We start from the raw sequence: 23,315 nt of genomic DNA, 5'->3' as shown, positions 1-23,315 counted from the left end.
CGTCGTCATTTATCATTGTTTAGTCATGGGGACGGAATATCAAAAGGTATTTTCCGCTTCGAAAAGGAGAAGCGTAATAAAGATGGCAAGCTGGAGAGCCATTTGAAATTATGGAAGCACGAAATCGAGTAAATAAATGAATAGTGCGAATTCGTGAGGCCGGCTAAGGTGAGCGCGTGTTGCAACTATGGCTGCATGAAATTAAATTACAGAAATGTATCATTATTATAACATGTCACGTGACGTTGGTATATACGTGCCCATTCATCGTCCGCTCGTAATTCATTTTGCGTTTCGGCTACCCTGCCGAGTAATATCTTTCTACCCCGGGGGTAACAAGCTTTCGAAACGTCTCAATTAGAAGCGTTCGGGGCTGCTTTTCAAAGGTAGCGTACCCTTGGAGTAAACCGAGCTTGAAATCATATTGAAATCGAGAATATCAATGCGGTAGGAGGACCGCCGGATGGACGCGCGAGATCGATACCGATTTCAGCTTATATTGCCTTACGGTCCTCCGTCAAACGGATTATGACCGTCTCCTTTTTTCCTTTTCCCCTGCAGCTTGCACTACTTCCTACCCTCCACACACACACACACACTCACATTGTTCCTTCCTTACTTCCTTCCGATAGAAATCACCAGCTATTATATCCCGCAAATTTCTCCTCTATATTCAGCCGGAAATTCTTTCTAATGAATCGATAGTAGTGTGGTATATTCTACATTCTATATATATATATATATATATATATATATGTGTGTGTGTGTGTCTAGATATAGGTTGGCATAAACGGTCTTTATACAGTTACTTGGAAAATGGAAAAACTTGCTCCTTCTCGTCTACCTCCAGCGATCTCTGATATTTAATAGAATTTAATGGTGTGTTTTATCGATTAGGTCCAATCAATTAGTTCGATTGATCGATTAGTTGGACTGCAAAAAAAGGGCAAAAATGAAGAAACTTCCGAAGGAGTTTGATTTAATTAACGTACCGTATACCGTCTTCCGTTCGAGTCCACTGCTTTTCTTACATAGCTCTCGATTGTTTTCATGTTATTACAGTGCGCGCGTATATACGGAGCAAAAGTCAAAGTAATCGATTAGTCCAGCTACTTATGCACGGTAAGCGCTATCCTCCGAGGTTCTTTTTAGAAACATCGCAAAGAGGTAGAGAGGATGCAGGATGAGAGAAGAAAAATCCTACTTGAAGGCTCCAGTTACACGCGTTCATCTTTTTACTCGTATTTCATCCTTTCTTTACGAATTTCTTTCTTCCTTCGGCTACGCGGACCAAGTTATATCTCTATACATCCCCCATCATAACAACCCCGCCATTGCTCCACATTTTTATTCTTAATACCATGTTGCGTGCCATTAAACGAGCCCATTTCATCTTTCTTGTATAAAAGTTTCTTCACCCCCCCCCCCTCTTTCCTTCTTACCACCCCGAGACTCTTCCCCCCACCACCCCTTCCGGACATACTTATGCGTGCTTAGTTTTCGAAGCACCTTAATTAAAACTTTTCAGTTTATTCCTAAAGAAAATATTATCGTTAAGCAAGTTTTATGTCGGTAGGAAATAAACCAATGATTTTTCAGTAGTTTAGCACGAGTATCATCGAACACTCGTAATACTTTCAATAGTATTCTTGTCCGTCTGAAGGAAAGTATATCTATTATCGTTCGAATTGGTGCCAAATTAAGCGCGAGACGAATCTTCCAATAAGTTTTTAGGGCTCGATTGATAAAATATGAATGACACTGTATTACTCTTAAGATAAAACTATGCTACTCATCTTTTAATTATCTATATATATTCATTGATATATCTCTCGTTGATAAGAAATTAATAATATTTCGTTTATCTCAAAAATGGAATACTCGATGGTCGCGAGTTTTTTTGTGCTAAATTAAAATTCACGTGACAAAGCTCATTGTGCATTTCAGACAGGGAAAGACTTCCATGTTTTAATATAGACCAGCAGGTAGATAAATTATAAGTCCGGAACGAATAATTAATTGACTCTTCTCAGGTGTAAATGCGCGTAAACGTATTGCGGATGATTTGGACCACTGGGAGAACAGTGGGTTTTGCGAGGTAAAGCTAAAACTGTCACGGTTCGAGTATATATACAATTGTTAATTAGCAATATTTGTTGTTTACAGTGGAATTTCATTTAGAGAAATCCAATCGGCCAAGCGGCTTCGTGTTTCGAATTTTCGTCACACAGTGACGAGAATTGACGTCTGTTATAATTTGGCTATTGCGGTAATTCAGAATTTTCCTTGGTTTAATCGCTGCGAGCGATCTTTTCCAATTATTATTCGCGTATTAAATCTGAAATCACGTCAGCACCGTACATGATAGTGCAATTTGGTTCGTAGGCTGACGTGTGCCGTGAAAACGGAAAGGTATAATGCCCGTGTATAATACGCAAAGGCTTAGCGTACGAGTTAATATGCTCGAAATTACGTAAGAAGAAAATTGTCCTTTTCTCTCGTGACGTAAACGGGCGACGAAGGCGTAGTGGCGAAAAAATCGTTCCGTTAAGCTTCTCCGAGGGATGTACGAAGTATATATATATATATGTATATACATACAATAGTATATATATGGCTGTATAAGAATGTACATGGATTAAACGGAGCGATGAGGGAGGAAGATGCGTCCGGTGGGCACATTTGCATTTGACGTAGGTTGGAGAAATGTTCATCCGGTCCGATAGAGGGCCCAACATACGTGCATCGCTCGTTAACAATGACTATGGACTTAAGCCCGTTTGCATAATTAGCGAGTGTCTGTTGCATGTGTGGGCGTTGACCGTGCCAACTCCGTACAGGACATTATCACTAATACGCAAGCGGAAAAGCAGAATTTGCTCGTTCGATCGAACTCAAACGGTAGTGTAATCGCACACTCTGTAGGAACTTTCCAGAGGGCACTTCTCCAATGTCCCCACATTGCTCCATCTTGCTCGCCGTCACCTCGTATATATGTATATATATATATATATACATAGAATCTCCTCATTCCCATGACCAACAGCTGATTATACTACATTAACCAAATTTAAATGACGAGCTATCGCAGTCCGAAGCGGAAAATTCTAATACTGTTTCTGATTATATCGCGTACGTAGCGGCGCGAGTTGTATAGGTTTCCCGCCATTTTCCTGGTGTATACGGGAAAGAGAATATTTTAATTGCGCAACTTGACGCGAAGGAAGGATTTACGGCGATGAAAGAAATTGATATTTATATCGAGATTCGAGAGTGATATTGATGATCGAGAGATACTTTCTAGTGCTCGGCGTTAAATGCACGGGGTAACGGTGCACCATAACCTCCGCGTCATAAAGTGTGGACGCGAGGGCAAGGGTACATATTAAGGTTATGTAATATACCCTATTCACGTTCACGGCTGAAAAGTAGAATATTAAATTTAAGCACGGCCAATTAAAATTCCAATTAAATAATGACAGTCTCCTCTTCCTACATTTATATCAATTTTCATGTAGTTATGAATTTTAAATGATTCAACGCGTCGTTTAATATTCATTCGTGGAGTCGGCCATCTTTCTTTTCCTCCTTTTATTTTTTAACAGAATTTAATATGGATGAAAGCTGCTGAGAGTTCGGTCCAATGCAGAATTCATGCTCCTCCAGATATATTTCACTGGTTTATTAATCGCCCAAGTTCGTCAATAATTAAAAATTACTTAAATGCGGGTTAAATATGCCGAACTGATTCTTTGCTTTGATCTACTCGGTTGCTTCCAGCTTTCGTCCCGGGCCGTTCGCGATGGAACTTCCGGAAGTGAAGGATTGGACACGAAAGTGGTAATGATCCATATATGACACGAATCGTTCAGAATGAATGAATTATGATCGGTATAATTATGGCCCGGGTTTCGGGGATGAAAGAGGCCGCGAGGTTGGAGGTTCGTGGAAGACCGGAAGCTTTGGAGACTTTCCGAGGTGGATTAATTAATAATCTGCAAGCAGCATGCAGAAAGAGTGAAAAATTGTCTTTTCTTTAGTTTCTATGATGAAAGCTTGCTCGGTCTAGCCGCTGCTGCACTATGTGACTAGTCGAACAGTTTCTCTATAGCATATATAGAATTCAGGATGAAAATTGTCCAGTGTGCATTGAGTCAATATATGACGTACCTGCTATCTACACCTGACTCTGCCCGACTATACGTATAGGTATGTATTCCTGTAGAGCGCGGCGCGCGCCCTCAGAAATGTAGAAAAATCGAAGTCGTCCCCGTGCAAAGTCCACCGTCAGCTGTTATTGTATGCGCACGCGTTACCTTATTGTAAAGTTATTGCGCGCTTAGCAGTCTACTCCCATTGGATTTCGAATAAACACTTTTCCTACCGATATCGATACTGGCTATAATTTTTCGTATAATAAAGAAAAACAGGAGAAAGGAAGGAGAGTGGGAAAGAAATAGAGTAAAATTGAATAAGTGCAAAATAACTTTGGATGTATAGGGTTGGAATTGCTTGAATAAAAAAATTGAATAAGAAATAGAGCGAGCGAGATAGATAGATAAATGGAAGGGTTGAACGAGGAGGTGGAGGAGGAGGGTGGAGATGAAGGAAAAGGAACGTAGTGGAGCAATAGGAGAAGGAAAAAAGTAATTCCGGCAGAGAGAAATGCTCGAGCAGGCAGGGATGAGCGTTGTGATAAAGAGAGAAGGGGCACTCGAGTGACAGAGGACGGCCGAATCAGAGGATCCGGGGAAGCTGGAAAAGGACAGGAGCCAAGCGGAGCGGAGTGTGTCCGGGCAACGTGGAGAGGGATCGGCTGGAGGATAGCCGTTGTAAAACGAGGGCTTGCAAAGATGGAGAGAGATAAAAATTAGAAAATGGGGAGGGATGAAAACGGCACGGCAATTCGAAGAGGAAGAGAGAGAGAGAGAGAGAGAGAGAGAGAGAGACGCTGAAGAAACAAAGCAATGCCAGTGTGCGAAGGATGTTGTGTGCTGCTCGTTGAAGAGGGACGGAGAGAACAGGGTCGTGATTTCATTTCTCGTAGGTTACATTCACACGCGAGAAGCCACCATTAATTAAAATATCAGGGGAAGAAAAAAGGGTAACGGAAATGCTGTACACGGAATGTATAAAAGATTCTCATTTAACCGAAGCCACGCCGCATGAAACCGGCTGGTGGATTCTGACAATGCAGCAGCCCCGGATCCGCCGAATAGATTTGCGCCAGGGCCGTGCGCTGCATTTATACCCTCGCGAGGACCCACTACACTTGCCAGAATGCGCATTCATAATTTTCTATTCGTGTGAAGCTCTACAGACCTATAACGGCCATCCTCTCCTCTCGCTGGAATATAGTAGCTGGATCCGGCATTTCCACTGTCAATACATCCTCCTCCCGGCTCCCAAAATCAAAGACAAAAACTATACGTGCTGTTATTCGCGTTGAATTTTTACAATAGAATCTGCCCCATGACTCTCCTCTCATAGTAATCGAATTGCTGAATTATATATTGGAAACGCGTCGATACTGACGATAGGCTGGTGGTCGGGATCGTTACTCGATTACAGATTAATAAGCTCTCAATATTTGGCGGGTGATTGACCTAGTATTGAATCACGACACTTGACCACCGCTCGACCGAGGAAAGTCGAGTTAAGAATCGTTTTACAAATGCTTGGTCTTATATTGGCAGGAATAAAGTGGCTCGAGCAACGCTTCGTCTTGCAGAGACTAATCGATGCTGGGTTTTTGAAAAAGTATTTTTAAAGGATTTTATCTGTACTTGGCCGAGATTTGGCAAAAGTAGAAATTTAAGAATATTGCAGGGCTTTTTAAATTGGATCGATACTGCTTAGTTGCAAATTTCTCGTGAGTACATGATTGGTGACGTATTAATTCTAAAGATGTTGTTTTAACGAGTAAGTATATTGCAGTAAAGCCTTTGGTATCTCTTCAAACAGAAGATTATTTTATGATATTGATTTTTTTTTTATAGACTTTAAAAAGTTAATATACCCAATTTTTCATCAAATGTTAATTTCTAGTATTTACAAAATGTCATGAATTAAAGAAAAAAAGTGAACAAATTACCTCGCGTGTATTTTTTAAATTTGTAACAAATTGTAAGCCAGTTTTCAACCGTGATTGGGGGCATGTTTGGGGTTAATTTAGGACCGACACCGTCAGCCACTATTCATCCACTTCTGGTACGGTGCTGGTTGCCTGTGTTGCCCCTTCCAGCTCAGGGTAAGCTAATGATTGGGCCAGAACGATAAAATATCTCTAAACTGATAATTTTCCGACGAAAATTTTTCATACAAAATTTGTAAGACTTTATAGATTGATTCGTCAGTCTCGTAAGTTTGACTTTATATATCCTCACGGAGGACATCTGATGGTTTCTCTATGATACTTCCGGGGGAAAAATCCGTAAGCGAAAATCTGCATGGTTTATCTTGGTATTTATGGTTCCTGTGGCTTAAGAGAGATCGAGGAGAGTCTTTAGCTAGCGAAACACGACTTTGGGCGTAACAATTAAAGTTTTATGTTGGCTAGAAACGTTGCCTAACTCAGTTAGACCTTCGCGTACGCTTTTATGTCACGCACCGTCCTTGCACACTAGGGACTCTAAATAACATTATACGCCACGCCTCCGTAGTAGCTGCATATACCACCCCACCGCATTCTTGCATACGTATTACGCCTGCCTGCATTTTCGCATAATTTCGCGGATATCGTCTTGTGCTTTAAGAGCTTATCCGGATAGAGAGAGAGAGAGAGAGAGAGAGAGAGACGAATAAGAAGGGGGCAAACGGGGCCAACGGAGCATTCAGCCAAACGAAATATTAATCGTAAGGACTAAAAAGTCTCGGAAAAATAGAGGAATATTACGGAATTAAAGGCTTTATAGAATCGATGCGAACCCCATCAGCAATCTTTACATTGAAAATGGGATTCGATGGGTATTTCTACCAATTAGGGGAATTTAAGTTTCCGAACTGAGCGAACGTCCGAAATCCTGCCTTTTATAGGGGAAATCTAAAAGCAATCATAAAAGTAGAGAAAGGAAGTTGGACTATGCTGAATGGAAAGTATCGTTTTAAGCAGAAAAAGATAGATAGTCGATGGAGGAGGAGAGCAGAGTGGAGTAGAGGGATCGAGTGAGGTAGAGAGAAAGAGAGGGAGGGGGTGGGTGTGGGAGAAGAAACTAAAAGCTGGTTAAGGCAAGAATAGCGGATGAAGAGGGCGGGAAAACGGAGAGAAGAGATCCTCCAAGGAATGGGGATTCAAAGAAGAGAAAGGTACCTTATGTGTCATGTGAGATGGAAACTTCAAAGAGTTGAAAACGCCAATATACTACAGCTTAACATATAGTCTCTGTACTCTACTCGCGTGATGCACTGTTCAAAGAAAAAGCGATTTCTCGAGTGTGTTTAATAAAATCATAGTGGAAATGTAGGAAAGCCTGTCTTCTAGTGGGATCGAAAAATTTGTCAGCCTCGCAGAAATTGAGAGGTATTAACGTTTCCTTGTAGGGGAGCCAAATTGAATCGGGACACCTCTGATTAAGATTTACGGATGCAGGGGACCTTCCAAACCATCGAGAATGCTTTTTCTTCTTGCTCGGGTGGCGCGGCCATATCTAGGAGCTCTCAAAACAAGATTGCCCTAAAAATGACTTTCTATAGTATTTCAACATTGGTCTGGCACAATTTTTGGAATAAATACAGGAGAGTAGCAAAGTGCAGCCAAGTTAGTACTGAAGTTGAGTGGTCGGAGAAATATTTTTCTCCGCTCCTTGATCGGGTGCATCACGATAAAAGGTGGACCGCACTTAAGGATACCTTTACGGCGTCTCTACAGACTATCACGCATAGCCCAGTCCAGCTGTATTTACCGCAGGATTCTAAACGTCCTAGAAATCGTCGCTCCTAAAGCCTGAGTATCACCCAAAAGCAAACGCTCACGCTGTTAAGTTTATCCTCTGCATTATTGCAGGTGTTTGACTGAATTAGTGGAGTAGTGAAAACTAAATCTCTAAATTTCAAACTGGCGTGTAAAGAGTGTCCCAGAGGTTTCTGGATAAACCTAGATATTTTAAAAATGCTACATTTTTTATGATACTGCGGATAAGACACTTTTTAACTACTTTCAAAGAGTTATCTCGCAATTATAGTTATGTATGACCTTGAAAAGTACTTTGAAAGTCAAGCAAAGATTTCAACGATTTTTCCAATGGATGTCCCTATTTTGTATTACGTATTCTGTTAGCTTATTTCAAGAGCTTTCCAAAATAGTCCATGAATATATCATTTCATTCTGTCAATCACTGAATATTTTGGCTTGAAATTGCACGTAGGTGTGTTCGGCTGAGCAGTGTGCGCGACTGTTACAAATACACGTGCATAATTGCTTATTATCTACTTATATTTTCAAACCGAAATATCCAGTGAATGATTATATATGAAATGATAAATTAATATAGTTTCGGGAAGTTCTCGAGGTCACTATACATGAAAATATTCGACGAAAAATAGTCTACGCTATTTAACAAATGGTTGTGACTTTGGCACGACCTTCAGGGTACTTTTCAAAGTCGTACAAATATAATCACTAGATGGTTCTTGTAAAATACTACAAAACGATCTTATTCATTTTTAACAAAACCTGACTATTTTCAAGATATTCAGATGTATCCACTTCTAGGATATCCTTTTTATACATAATTATCATCATCAATTGTCAATTGAGATAAATCCATGGAAAATATTGATTCGACGGAGTAACGTCCCAATGTGGCGTAGGAGAATGAGGAAGAATTTCGTGCCAATAATGGAATTTAACGAGTTCGTTGAGCTTTTGTTACGTGTATCTCAATAAAAGACAAGCCACGCAGGATGATACTAAAGGGTATGTAGCGTTGGGCGTTTAGAGTGGTTCGTAGAGCAAGTTGAGTGTAGCATCTATAGCATCTACAGCGAGCATGGACGTTGGTGAGGCGGTAAGCACTGCTGGCTGGACGATCACCTCTTAAAACGCTAAGACCAACAGCCGTATTGCCCACGCCAAATGCTCTCTACGTGCGAAATGGGTTATACTTCGATGAAGACATCGCTAAAACCATTGGTCACCGGAATACCTAAGTCTTATAGGCTCGGGTTAACCTCCTCCACCCCGTTCGACCATTCAAGCCCGAATCTACTGATATTTTTCATTTGGATTTTTAGATCGCCATGTGTATCGTGTCGCGTACGTGGGGTTATATAGGTCGCACGTGACCACCTTTCCGAGCCACATCGAACTCAATTATCGCGCGGAGTCCTCCCCCCCCCCCCCTCCACCCTTCCCCTCATCCACCTTGCTCCACAAAGCCGCAGATTTCAACGATGAGCGATGGCGCTTCTTAAGAACGATAGCGTGCTAAGAAAACGGAATCCCGATGAATATATGTATATCCTGCTCCACCCGGGGAAATCCCCCCCCCCAACCTCCTCGATATTCATTCTAATTTCGCCATAATGTGTCGAGTGTGAATTCGTTCAAGCGTACTTTCGCCTTTTCCCAGCTCAATTGTTATATGTATAGTACTCTATTTCATATATTTTTCAATCTTCGTTCCATCGTGAAGGATCGATTTAATGAGTTCTGGAAAAAGAGTCTTATCGACGCTGCTTGACATTTAACATTAGGAGTGCGGAAAAATGCAGAAAAATGCGTCTCGTAGCTGAAAAGCTCGAGGAATATATATAGTATACTGCAGCATGTCTTTTGATATTGCGAAAAGCCAGTGGCAAAGTACATCCTTTGTGAACTTTTCAGAGGGTAACTAAGCGTTATATGCAAGATCAGTGGCGAAGCGATATCAAGTATTCCCTATTTTGCCACAGTCCACGGTTTAACGAAGTGCCGCGCAAGATTAATGCTTCTCGCCCTAAAAAGGAAACTCATAAGCACTGTGTAGTAGAACTTCCCAACTCACTTTCCCATCACGCCGAAATTTATCCGATAATTATAAATAATGCGCCACGTTACTCCTGGATTATACCTCATCAGCTTTTGGGATTGGCCCCGCGATCTAATTCTCCGGTTATAGGGGTGAAAATCGCACGAGGACAGGTTCAATTTTTGGCCGAATTGTCTGGGATTTCGTTTGGCATTGCTGACTTTCGTTATCATATATACCCACCTGAAAGTCGGCGAGCAAGTGTGATTTTTAGCGAAACTGCTTGGAGCTCCTCCATGTAATTTTCGTGCTTCCTATTTCAGACTAACCTCAAATGGCGTTATTTACATAGAGAAGTAATACCGAGACGCTAGGAAACACTATCCACAGTGCTATCTATAGCGTTTTACTAATCAACAAAAACTCTTATAACCTCCATAAAAATTTCTCTACATATTTTTTTCAAAGCATTGTTGATTGTTGACGACGCTTCTAAACTCGTATCGTCGATAGCGAGCGGTTATTATTATTTAAGGGAATGGAAGGTCACAGCTGTCAGTATAGAGAGTACAATTGCGTGAAATGGAGTGACGAATGAAAGGGGAAAAGGTGAAATTTTCGATCGACTATCCTTAACGGCGTGATGATTTATAATTTAGATAGGCTTAGTCAGCCTTCTCAGTAATTAATCAAAACTACTGGACTTTACGGCGTTACGCGATTATTCTAGGCGAGGAGATTGAATAATTAATCGAATAATCCGTTGTAAACCGCACGCTGCTTGGTGGTTGCAAGACTCGAGTAGATTTTGCCTGAGAAGACGAAATTATCTGTTCATGTCAATTTGAGTGCCGATTATACTCTGCAGATGGCGCGACGACGAGTGAGGAGTATGTACGAGGCGTCACGTCGTCACGTGACCGTCTCGTCTCGTCTCGTCACTCTACCTACGACGACCCCGAGCCCCCCGAGCAGCCAAGTCTCGAACGATCTGCTCTCTTAGCTCTCGCAAAAAGTAGATCCGGTCCCAAGGTAAGTGGCCATTGTACAGTCACCGTTTTATTTTTCTCAATCCCTTTCCTTTCTCCTTTTATCTCTTTACGGGCCATTAATGTAGCAGGAATTACACGGATAACTGTGAGTCGCTAAAAGCACGCGTATCTTCTACTCTACGAGGTTATGGTCAAAATTGCTAGTTTAACTTTACGCGTACATCTTTTTATTCAGTTTTGCATTTACGATCTTAAAGGTCTGGTGCGATGGAGCTTATGGATTCTTCGCGCACCATTATTTCAGAAAAACTCAAATATTAATAACGATAATAACATTAAAAGCGTTCGAGTACGTTAAGAATGGCGCTGCTGCATAGCTTTATTAGTCGTACGTAGTAATATAGCGTTGAATGCTCGTTGCTCTATGATCCAATAACGGTTAAATTAAAGCCGAACGTCTCTACTTTCGCATCGAAGAGCCTATCTGCTGGCTTCCTTTTCTTTTTACCCTTTTTTTTCGCCGGACTCTGTATATAATTTCATTGATTCTGTCACGAGCTCAACCGAATATTTGTTTCCATCCAACTATACTCTTTTACCAGGTATTTTCACTTTCACTGCTTCCGTTCATTCCACTTGTTAGCTTTCACACACATACAAACTTTTTCTCACCAATCTTTCCGGGATTTCCACCAATCAGCGATGAGTTCCGCATAATTACATTGGACGCAAGGGAAATCTCTGGATTGATAAAATTTCCTCTCGAGCTTTTCTATTCACGCGAGGACACGGATATATGTTTTTATGATTTTTTCCAGGGATTGTCCAATAGCGGATTTGCCCGGCTAATTATCGCCGCGTTCCTTCCACGACTTTTTCACACAATCCCGGTCAACTATATATTTAACATTTTTCACCCATTCAACAATGTCCTTTTGACTTGTATCAAAGCTTTTCAGTAGCAATAATTACCAGCATGGCGATTATAGATATTTTCTTAAAGAACTTTTTCACAACTATAGTTGGTACAATAGCTTCGGTCTGCGTAGCTTCTAACAATTGCTATACAGGTTAACCAAGTTGGTTCCCGCTGAACTGAAAATTTCAAGTCGAGCTTTCATTGCTCGCTCCTTTCAAAAGGTTTCAACGTGGGTATCGCGTTCTGATGCCTTTTGCCACGGACACTGATTTTATTAGACTTTGCCTGCGAGGACTTGTGACTTTTCTCCCCTATAAGCGTTTTTCCCCACTCAACGTCGTCGCTCGGTGACTGGCGCATGCGAAAGCTCGTTAATTATGTAATCGGACGCGAAGCAATTTTTGCCAGCCGCGTAACGAGGTACCACGAAACGGTCGCTTGAACTTTGGTCCGAGATTTGTCGCTGCTCGTTATATCCTGCCAAGCCTTAATCACTAAAAGCCCTTTAACGACGTGTGCCCCCTTCTACCGAAGCCTCTTCAACTTGGCAAACTTGTGGAAACATGCACATAGAGTTTCTTACTTTTCCGTAGAAAAAAAGAAGAAGAAGAAGAAGAAGAGGAAAAATTTCCCTCGATTACTGTGCCAGTCTACTGAGCCGGGAGATTTAATGAGATGATGCTGCACACGATGTGCCTCCCTTAACTCGACGAGCATATCTGCCAAGTACCGTCAATCGCTTCCCAACAATATTTACCCATTTGTATATGTTTCTTTGAATTTTTTGCTCGGAGCTCGTTGCAAGGTCGTGTGTTGTTATTAGCAGCCTTGATAGTGCACTAAGGAGCTGTGAAAATATTAAATTACTGCACTGTAAACTGTTGGTAAGTTACGCAATGAGATTATCATACCGTGTGTATCTACTTGAAAGCAATGTCTCGATAAAGTTAAATAAATTCCCTTATAAATTTCACTAGAAGCAATCTCCGAGAGAGATGTATCTTCTACTTACTGGGGGAGATCAGTGATTATACATCACACTAGTGACTACATTTGTCTACGTTGAAATGATCGATCGACGCGAAGGCATCCCTTATATTTGAGATAATTACAATTAAATTTAACGAGTGACACCGAGAGTACTTGGGTTTGCCCTCTTAAACAGATGGATATCGATCCTTGTGTTGTATATCTCTATCCCATTGACCTTTCAATCCTTCATTATACGTGACATTCTTCATTACAGGCCTGAAGCAAGAATCGTTTAAGCAACATTCAGATTTACGGAGCAAGCCAAGTGACGATTTGTCAAACAAATCCTTGTTGATTTACTTGGTAATGGAACGGGACGGAAGGTAGGTGAAATACGTATAAATAATAGCAGAGAAGTTACTGGCAGATTTGCATCAACATTTGACGTATTTGATTGCGGTCTATTGAAAAGGGAGCCAGAGGGGAGCTCGGCTCATGCCGACTATCAATTTCAAGTTTTCTTCGAGGTGCCCTTAAAGACTTTTTACAGTCTGGCATGATTCGGTTAATTCTACTCGGGAGGCAGTGCATAAACTCTGAAGAACGGAGTGGGACGAGTCGAGATGAAACAAATCTTTTTCATAATTTCGCCCGACGTATCGAATGCACTATTTTTAAATTTGTAAATTTAATCATTTCTTCGCAATCATCGATCCTAAACACCCCTGGATAGGCATTTTTTATTCAACCGTATCGTTATTTCTCGAAATTTTATCCGTCGTACTGGATTCAACGTTTTGATTATGGCACATTCAAAACCTACCCGCAATCACATACCCAATCAACACTTATGTGTATCGTTTGATCGATACGAAATATTTTTTATGTTATTTTCCCACATTTCTGCCGTAGGATTAAAATCAGATAAATTGCTGAGCTTCAAACTCCTATTTTTGTCTTTATAATTTTGAAATTTGAAAAAGACTTAGGAATCCTAAAATTTTTATTCCATAGACGATATTTTTTATGCAAAAAGTATTTATAACAATCATTCTTTTAATTTTACAGAACAAAATTACGTCAGATTTTTAACATATACATGTGCATAATTCTACAAAGGTAACCTTTAATTTTATTATTTTGCAAAATTGATCATAATGAGTTCTGTAAAACCAAAGTTACAAAAAATTGTCCATTTGGATCTTAACATCGTTTATATTGACCCAACTGGTTTGGCTATATATTAAAAATTTTTTTTTTCAATATTTTTCTTGAAATAATCAAACATTGATAAAAAGTGACTTTTGGTTGAAAAAATTCAGGGTAAACAGATTAATGAATAAGAGAATAGGAGAAGAGTACCTAATTTGGATCGCTGCTTTAATTGGACAACTGATGTAACTACGCCGGCAAAAAATACTTGTAGTTTTAAACAGTTGAAGCGTGTAGTGCATAAATATTGTAGCCTACCGCTTCAATTGTTTCGTGAAGCATTGTCTAGTTATTTCGAATAAAAAGAATTTTCTTTAAAATTGATGATATAAATATTTTGAACTAACAGTAATCCAGGAGCCTACTGTTTTGAAGCCAGTAACATGATTTTTATTATTGTAACTGAAGAAAGCAAGTCTATTGAAATAGGAATAATCACTATATACATTTGTTAACCAACGTTTAAATAATGTTTATTGTATTATATAAATGTTTTAAAAACATTTTGTTAAGTTTGAGCATCTAATAGTTTCCTATATTGTAGACCATGTCATATCGCGTCTAGTAACAAGAAGTTTAAAGCCTGGTTCGTCAGGTACCCAAAATAAGCAAATAGTTGAGAAAGCTGCTATCATTACATGTTCTGTTTATAAAAAATTGTTTGAGCAAGCAAGGAGAAGGAAAACAGTAAAATAAAGTCGATTTTACTTTGTTTTATTTATACATGAAGAAAAGAGGTATGAAGAGATGATCCAGCATGCATGTGTGACACACGGTTTCATAAAAAGTGACAAAAAGAAACTGATATTATTACTTCAGCTATACCTAGCTCTTATAATTGATGCTCCATTTTAAGATTCTGTTGGTCCAAATTAGGAATCGACATTTTTAAATTTAATGTAGCTTTTAATTTTTTAATCAGATTTTGTAGCTTTCATTTGTTACTATCGATGAATACTGTTATTTATTTTTTGAAACACTATGTGATAAGTTGGATGTTTCATGCAAGGCAAGCGTGCGAGAAGCAGTTGTTTTGCGCACTCTTTGTAAACGCATGCGAGAAGCATTTTCGAGTGAGAAGCTATTGTTTCTCACACTGTACAAATAATTGTGCAAAATTGATAAGATTTTTGAACATTCTGAAAATTAAACATTTTTATTAAAAGAAAGAAATATTTTAATGAAACATAATTGTACTAATTTTATCTATAGATGTTCTATTAATCTATACAAATCTGTTTAATAACGATTATTTTTTGTAACATTCCATCTAAAAATCGTTTTAACATTTTTTATTTAGAAAGCTTTAATAGTTAATTATTCATTTTATTATGCAGCAACTGTGTTCTGCATCGATTGGAGACTCCAAAAATTATAAAAAGAAAGCTATACTTTATTGATTAAACATCACGATTTTCAATTTTTTGTGAGCAGAAATGAAGCAAACCACTTTCCATGAAAAATGACAGTTTCCAGTACAGTCTACAGGGCATAAGCATCTGTATTCATACTAATCGTACGTCCTGCAACGATTCGGTTATCGAAAAATTGAAAATCGTGAATGTGATGTTTTATCTAAATTAATTAGAGTTTTTCCCTTTCTATGTGGGGGCTCCGCCCCCACACCCCCGCGAGGGGCTTCACCCCCTCGACCCCTGTTGGGGCCTGTGCCCTCCTTATTTCACCTTTGACCACTTTTTGCTTCGAATTTCAGCTTAGAAATTTACTTAAGATGAAGACCGCACATAGTACTGCATTGAGAGTTAAAGTAAGACAATTGATTTTACCTAAGATCGTGCTAAGCTTAAGTTCCATATGTAAATTCGGGCCTCTATTAAACTTCTCACATAATGTTTCAAAAAGTAATAAGTGTAACACATGCGAGGTGTTTTTTGAACTCGTGTGATTGTCGCACTTGTTTCACAATGTACTATTTTAACTTTAAACAGAATCTTTAGTGTCTCCTACTTTGTTCTTATTTAAATTCATATTTCTTTATATTCTATAACATTTTTAAATCTGCCAAATTTGTTCAACTTCCCCTACTTAATATTTTTGTTTAAAGAAAGCTGCAATAATTATTTAAGTCTAATTAAAAAAGAATATTATCTTGAGAAACAAATAAATATCTAAAGGTAAGTGTTGTTACGATCGCTGAATGGAAATCAAAATGCAAGTAATAATTATTTATAAAATCATGAATGTAATTGACTATTATTTCGTTTATCACGCGTTTGGTTTACGTAATAATACGGTTGACTCAATTGACCCGCTGAACCTTATATACCCTGATGGTTTCGGTTATACCATAATATATGGAGCGCGTGGGAGTTGCGCTCATGCTGGCTATCAATTTCAAGTTTTCTCCAACAAGCTCTTAAAGTATTTTTGCAGTCTGGCATGATTCGGTTGACCCTGCTGTCGCAATGACACAAAAACTCTATATTCTATACTATAATATTTCCGATTATATATACAGGATGTTAGAATGGTCTCGTAGCACAGTAAAGGGGGTCATTGCTAAACCTATTTTATGACTATATTCCTGTGACTAAAGATAGTCCTAAAGTAGGTTCAGAAGTATCCCCTTCAGTGTGGTGCGCGAATGTTGCAACCCCCTGTATGTATGTGATGGTGCGCGCGTATGTACCAGCGAGAGAAGTGTTTATTGTTCCCGGTGCGCGCGGGCAACTTCTCATTAGTCTGGCCAACAATAAACAGTTGACACGACGCAGTGAGAGAAAGAGAGAGAGAGAGAGAGAGAAACTGTGCGAGGTTATCTATTAGGAACAGAGAGTCGACGCACTGGAAGTACTCTATTTTTAAACAGGACTCGATTACCTTTATGTGCTTTAGCTCCCGAGCTAAAGTGTTTAAACAGAGGAGCGGACCCCTAGCGTAAAATCCGACAAAAAGTTTCTGTCTAAATAGGGAAAGGAGAAAGAAGGATAGAGCGAGAGGGAGAATTTTCGCCTGGCATAAACCAGTCGTTCCAAGTTGTCTCCTTTAATTTTTTCCTCCATCCAAAAAATACTGGCACAACTCCTAAAAGTGGAATTTTAACGATAGCCTCGAGAAAAGTTGCGAACGTTTGTCGAAAAATGAAATTCTTGAATAAATATTGAAAAAAAGCAACAGTTATAACAATTTTTCCCCCTATTTTCCTCGTATTATCGTCTTAAATTCTCGTTCAACCGGAGCACGTTGTACGGATGATAGGTTTATCCGTTAATGAATAAACCCAGCTACATTTCAAGGAGAGTAATCTCCTCGTGTTTATATGTGAACACGCCACGTGAAAGGCTGGAAAGTGCTGAACATACGGCCCATACTATATCTCATGGCAATTTCAATGTTCTATATGCTATAGATGACGGTTACGCGGTCGTAATCAGTTGAGTTGGCGAAACGCATCAAGCCAATGGGACTCCTATTACTCCTAATCTTCGTTTAAACTCTTTTAAACTCGTGGATATCTCCCATTTCTTCTATTAGCCTCTCGTTTGCATAGAATCACCAACTTGCCGACTTGGAAAAAGCTTCGATCGCTTATTCCTGAAGGTTTGATGGCATTTGGGATATATAGGGGAAGATGGCCTAAAGCGGGTAGCCCGCTTCAAAAAGGTCGTTGCTCTTGCACTCTTATTTAAACAATTAGCATCCATATTTTCTTATGACTATATTAGTTCAATGTGCACGAGTCTAAATTAGTTGCATTTCGTTAATGAGTAAGACGGATTATTATATAAAAGTTTCGGGAATCAAATTATTTTTACCGACCCCGATAAAAATTTAGAAAGTAAGTTTATCTTCTTTGTTCAAATAATGTTATAACTATTTTTTTACTGGATACCATACCAAACGAAGGCTGTAAAAATTAGGCTAATGGAGATTCTACTAGTTACACCGGTAAAATATCTAATTTTTATGATTTTGGTCAGAAATGAGGTTTAACTTAGAAACCTCATTCATTAATATAATTAATGTTAATGGTAATGGTCAGTTAATTTAAAATGTAATGAAAAAAATCAAGAGACACGGTAGTGTCTCGACGGTATATTTATAGTACACTATTCGCACAATTGTCAGATTTCTTATTTATTTTTCTTCTTTTGTATAGTTCAAATGAGTTTTATGATTTATTACAGCGTTAATCCACTTTGCCCAAAAGGCTGACCCACTTTAGTCTTATCTATTAGGCAAAGCATGTCAAAAACTCTTTTATTATTTTTCGCATAAAAAGAAATTAAGATATTAAATGCTAATGAATATTTTATTTCTTCAAAGTCGAATAATTATCCTATCTAAATATACCACAAATATTATCATTACCAATTAAAGCCACAGTCTTTTTGATTCGTAAAACCTTAAGCGATCCGCTTTGGGCCACCTCCTATTTCGCAAAAAATAAAGGGAGGATGTTTTTTTATTTTACTGTAAGAGAGGTGGGGGAGAGAGAAAGGGAGAAGTGTTGGGGTATATTTAGCAGAGAATGGTACCAACGGTGGTAGCTGTAAAGAAGATGCTTTTTTATCAGAGTGTGTGAACTGTTAGGATAAAATTGGCAGAGAATGGTTGGAGGGATGGTAGCGGTGCGAAGAGCTCACAAATATACACAGTGCAGCACGCGCGTTGCAGGACTCGCACGAGGCACGTATCGACCGGAAGTTCGGCGCTTTCGTAGCGTTTCGTAGACTATGAGAATGTCGAGCAGTGTACGCAATGGTGAAACGGATGGGCGTAGTCGGTTTTGGCCGTACACTGCATCCGGTTACCGCACGCTTCGTCATTACGCTTTACAATGCACTTGTTGGCTATGGGACTCTCCGTTCGCTCCCTGCCAAACGTTATTGTCCCGTTTCTCTTCATCAGCGATCAACGATTATACTTACACACGATCTCTCTCTCTCTCTCTCTCTCCTTCCTCTGGAAAGACTCGAAAAACAGGTTGCAGTAACAGTCGAAGGAATTTTCATAGAATAACCGACGCTACCACGTGAAAGTAATTCTCGTAATGTAATCATATGGACAATGAGATTTCCCTTCGGTAGGAAAATAAAGTGCGCGAGTTTATCAGGCTTTGCATGGAATCCAATAAAATTAGCATGATAAATACGTCGCGTGAGAATTGGTAATTATACCAGTTACAAAATGATGAAATATCTAATTAGAAAATGCAGATTGTTAACTAACCACTGACAGTATCACATTATTGGAGTTTCATTAATAATTCCGTGTTAAACTTGGGCAGGTAGCCATAATCGGAATTGGTAACGGGTAGATGACCACCGGAAGTATATTTTATAAAGTCAATACTTGAAATTTCAATTTTGAGAAAGCGTACCTATATATATGATCTATATTTGTTAGTATAGTATACATATAGTAGAAGGTATTTGTCGCTCGTAGCGATCGTGCTTTATAGTTGTATCAAATGACCTTGTCAAGTATTATTTAATTTCAATTAAAAGCAGGTTTTTCGTATTTGTCGGTAAACAGAAAATAAATAACTATTTAAATAGCTAGGTGGATATATTTCCAATAGAACATATATTCACCTCTTTGGGTAGCCGCAGCTGTAATTGGGGAACGAATAAATATGGGATATACTATATAATCATGTTTCATCATCATGAGAGGTAAAAACTTTTCTTCGTGCTGTTATAATGTAAATCCACACTGCGCATATTTCAGTGGATCCAATAGGATTTGTATTCCATCGTATTCCATCACATTGAATCTTCTCGGATCTTTCAATATCTTATAATATATTCAACATTCTGGGAAATGACAAAAGAAGGACCTCAGGGGGTAATCCTTGGAGTAAATAGTATTTCGATACCCGGATGAAAAAAAAAACTAATTTAGGATAATCTTAAATGGAATTTATTTTGGAATAGAAGCGAAAATTGACACGGCGAGGATTTTTGATCCGTTTGGATGGCGGGATTTGTTAAAGTGGGTGGAACGACAGAGAATAATCATGCGGACGACGCTATAACTGCGGGTGTAGCTCGCGTCAGCGACCAACGTCAAACGGACATATCGCGACGTAAGCGGTTTATTCGCGAACCAAACTGGATTCGTATTCCGTCTCCCGCGCTAAATTTCTCCGAGTATCGAGTTATTATATCAATTATGCAAATGGGAGATTTGTAAAAAGGATCATGTCCGTGAAATTTATTTAAGAGCCGTCGCCGGTGTTTCGTCGTCGTCGCGGAGTCTCGGCACGTCAGAGTATTTTTATAAGGGCGTGAGCTGTAGACATTAAGAGAGTGAGTGAGTGAATGAGGGGCTACGGCGGGTACCGTTACGGTGTAGGGGTGAAAGGGTGAGGGGGTGGGGGGAGGTGAAGAAACCAGCGTAAAGGGGATCGAGCGAGAAATGCTGCTGGTGAGAGAGAGAGAGAGAGAGAGAGCGCGCTGCTGCGCTGCGTGACGAGAAAAGCGGAGGGAGAGAGAGGAAGGAGAAAAATAGAACCAGCAGGACTCTCCGAGTGTGAATAGCTGGCCGGAAGAGGACGGAAAACTAAGAGAGCCGCACTTTCTGCAAAAGTCCAAGTCAAACCGCCGACGACCCTGGTTGGCATTCGTTCGAATAATTGCTTTGTGCGATTCGAAGAATGGTGGAGAAGCTCGCTTTTCGCTCCGCGGACCCTCGCCATTCCTTTATTTTTTCTCTTCCAACGCCGCTCCACCCTCTCCACTCCCCCATAGTATATCTACTAATTCCCACCTTTGCAAAAGAATAAACATTTTATTCGCCAGAAAAATGACAATTTCAGCAGATAAAACCCAATTTTACCCCTTACTTACCTCAACGCTGGCTTTTTCCCAGTGACAATTTTATTTGTCTCTTCCACCTCCTTTTTTCGGCTTCCTCATTGGATGAGCTTCGTCTACTCAAGTTCTTTGCCTACCCGTATCTTTGTCCTAACCCAGAAGAAATACATTTTCGAAAGACGAGAAGCACGCCTCTTAAACGATTCCCCGAACCTGTAATTTCTTCCCTTGGCTTTTGGTGCTGGGTGTAGCTGGTAAGAAGCGTCTCGCCGCGTCGTATCTTTTCCTTGAACCGGAAGTGAAAACCGAATGGCACACGCAAGTGAATTATACGCTTTCTTCTGCTTTCGCTTTTTCTCTCCGAGGGACAGTTGTCATCCGAAAGTCCATTTCAATCTAATATTCTCCGAGAAACTATTGCCACGGTAACTCAATACATTATATATCAAGTTATGTTATCAACGGATTACACAAAATATAGTATAACAGAGAGGGGTTAGCGTATACATGCACAGGGTATAGGAAGACACCGCATCACACCGCCGCTCTACGCGAAGAGAAAATTCGATCCGTCTTGGCTGACCTAAATTATTGAATTACATCGTGGGTATTAGCGTTCTAGATTATGTATTAGTGCCTTGCTATTTATTACATGGAGAAGACAATTTGGCCCGTAGGTATAGTGTAAAACTATCTATACATTGTACAGATCGATATAGTGGTGGGAGAGCGAAGTACTTGGTAATTACATGTAATTTACAGCGCGAGGAGGAGAGGCTGGCAGGAGACATAGGGATGAGACGGAAGGGAAAGGAAAGGGGGGGGGGGTAAAAGCCAATTGGCCATTTACCGGAGTATAAGCAGATTGAATTGATTTCATAAATGATGGGAAGGAGAAAAATGGTGGTGGGGGGTCCGTAAGAGAGCTTATACAGCGGGGTCTCGTCAGAGCCGGCGCATTTATTTCAATAATTTCTTTGTGTAATTCGAACAAATGGCATAGTTACACTCGTTATTCCTGCTCTTTCCTCGTTCTTTTTCCGACTCTTTGTTGCCATCCCTCGCGGTAAAAGGCGCATTCTGAAACGAGAATCGCGTCTGTAAAATGGCTCATTAAACGAGCAAGCGCTGCCGTAGCGGCAAACTACGAAACTAACGCCAAATCTGTTCATCGAGTAACGAGCAGCAAAAACGTAACAGCCTACACTAAATTACCCTATATTTTATCTTCACCGAGTGTTATATAACATTTTCGTTAAACGTAAGCGCGTATCATACGTCTCATCATTATTTTGATTTCGCTACATTAAGCAAGCCCATTTACCTAGCGGAAAATACAGAGGGCTTTCCAAAGGAATAAGAGCAATGGCAAAAAACCCGGAACAACAATAACCAACGCGTTTACGTTGAATTGTTACAGAGGCGAAACAACACTTTAAGGGACGGCTCGGTAATTATCGGAAGCCATTAATTGAAATTAGTTTCAGCGTAATTTTGAAGATAAAGCTGGCCATTACCATAGAGTATAACACAGCGTGAGATTTTTTGTTTCATTACCATGGAACTAACTGGTATGCAAATTCGAATGACCGCATCCATAATTAAAGGTTTTAAAGGGCTCGTTTAATCAAGGCAACCAAGTACGATGATCGAATGTGTTGAGATATTCGTCCATCCAAAAACCTCCAAGCGAGAACATTTTTTGACACGGAACTAATTCAGCTATTTGCTTAACTTCCATATAGGTAAAGCATATAGGATAGACACGTAAATATTATTTTCGAGCTGCAGTAATATCGAGAAAATATATATTCAGGGAGAAAAACTCGAATGGTTCTAGCTTACCAAAATTAAAATAATAAACCGAGCTTCCGTTTGAACTAACATATCAATATTCCTAGCTTCTACTCTCTCTCTCTCCCTCTCTCTCTCTCTGAAGCATAGTAATACTGCAACCTATTGCGTGTTAACTGCACTATCGACGGACAGAAAAAATACTTTTTCAAAGGATTAATCGTTTTGCTCGGTCAATGTATAAGTGTAATTTTTCAATGAGACCCGAGACCGTTTATATTTAATATATATATATATATATATATATGTGTGTGTGTATAGGGCTGGGGCAAAAATCCGAATGAACGGATCAACGTTAAATGACGGTCATCCATCAATGTTGCTGGTGTCCATTGTTCGTCTCCTATCCTAATACACGTATATGTATACTATATGTATATATATAGTATACAGGAGGTGAGTAAGTTCTGTTGAAATTGACTTAGGTAAGTTGCCTGGAGCTTGTTCAAATTAATTGTCTTTGTTCCCATACCTCTAAGGCGCTTTGTTCGCGAGATAAAGAAACTTCAATTCAACGATCCAATCCGACGATAGAATAAATTTTTCATCGACTTTCATGACGTGCCAGGGCTTTTTTTCTTCTTTTTTTTAGGATTTAACATATTTAGTCATTATAAAAGAGTCACGCGAGCCTTCT

At 39.6% G+C, this 23,315-nt stretch overlaps 1 long non-coding RNA gene across 1 annotated transcript; it reads left to right on the top strand.

The window, feature by feature from the left end:
• The first annotated feature begins 10,869 nt into the window (after nucleotides 1–10,869).
• Nucleotides 10,870–13,941, top strand: LOC136772261 (uncharacterized). Its single transcript, XR_010822426.1, has 4 exons — nucleotides 10,870–10,979; nucleotides 12,452–12,742; nucleotides 12,836–13,213; nucleotides 13,899–13,941. It is a non-coding gene; the product is annotated as an uncharacterized lncRNA (long non-coding RNA).
• Nucleotides 13,942–23,315: the final 9,374 nt, after the last annotated feature.

Source organism: Prorops nasuta, unplaced genomic scaffold, assembly GCF_024137725.1.
Source record: "Prorops nasuta isolate Cenicafe-Biocafe unplaced genomic scaffold, Cenicafe_Pnas_1.2 PNAS00004, whole genome shotgun sequence".
NCBI classification, from domain to species: domain Eukaryota; kingdom Metazoa; phylum Arthropoda; class Insecta; order Hymenoptera; family Bethylidae; genus Prorops; species Prorops nasuta.
The sequence above is the reverse complement of the archived record's forward strand: the minus strand, read 5'-3'. Positions and strand labels throughout refer to the sequence as shown.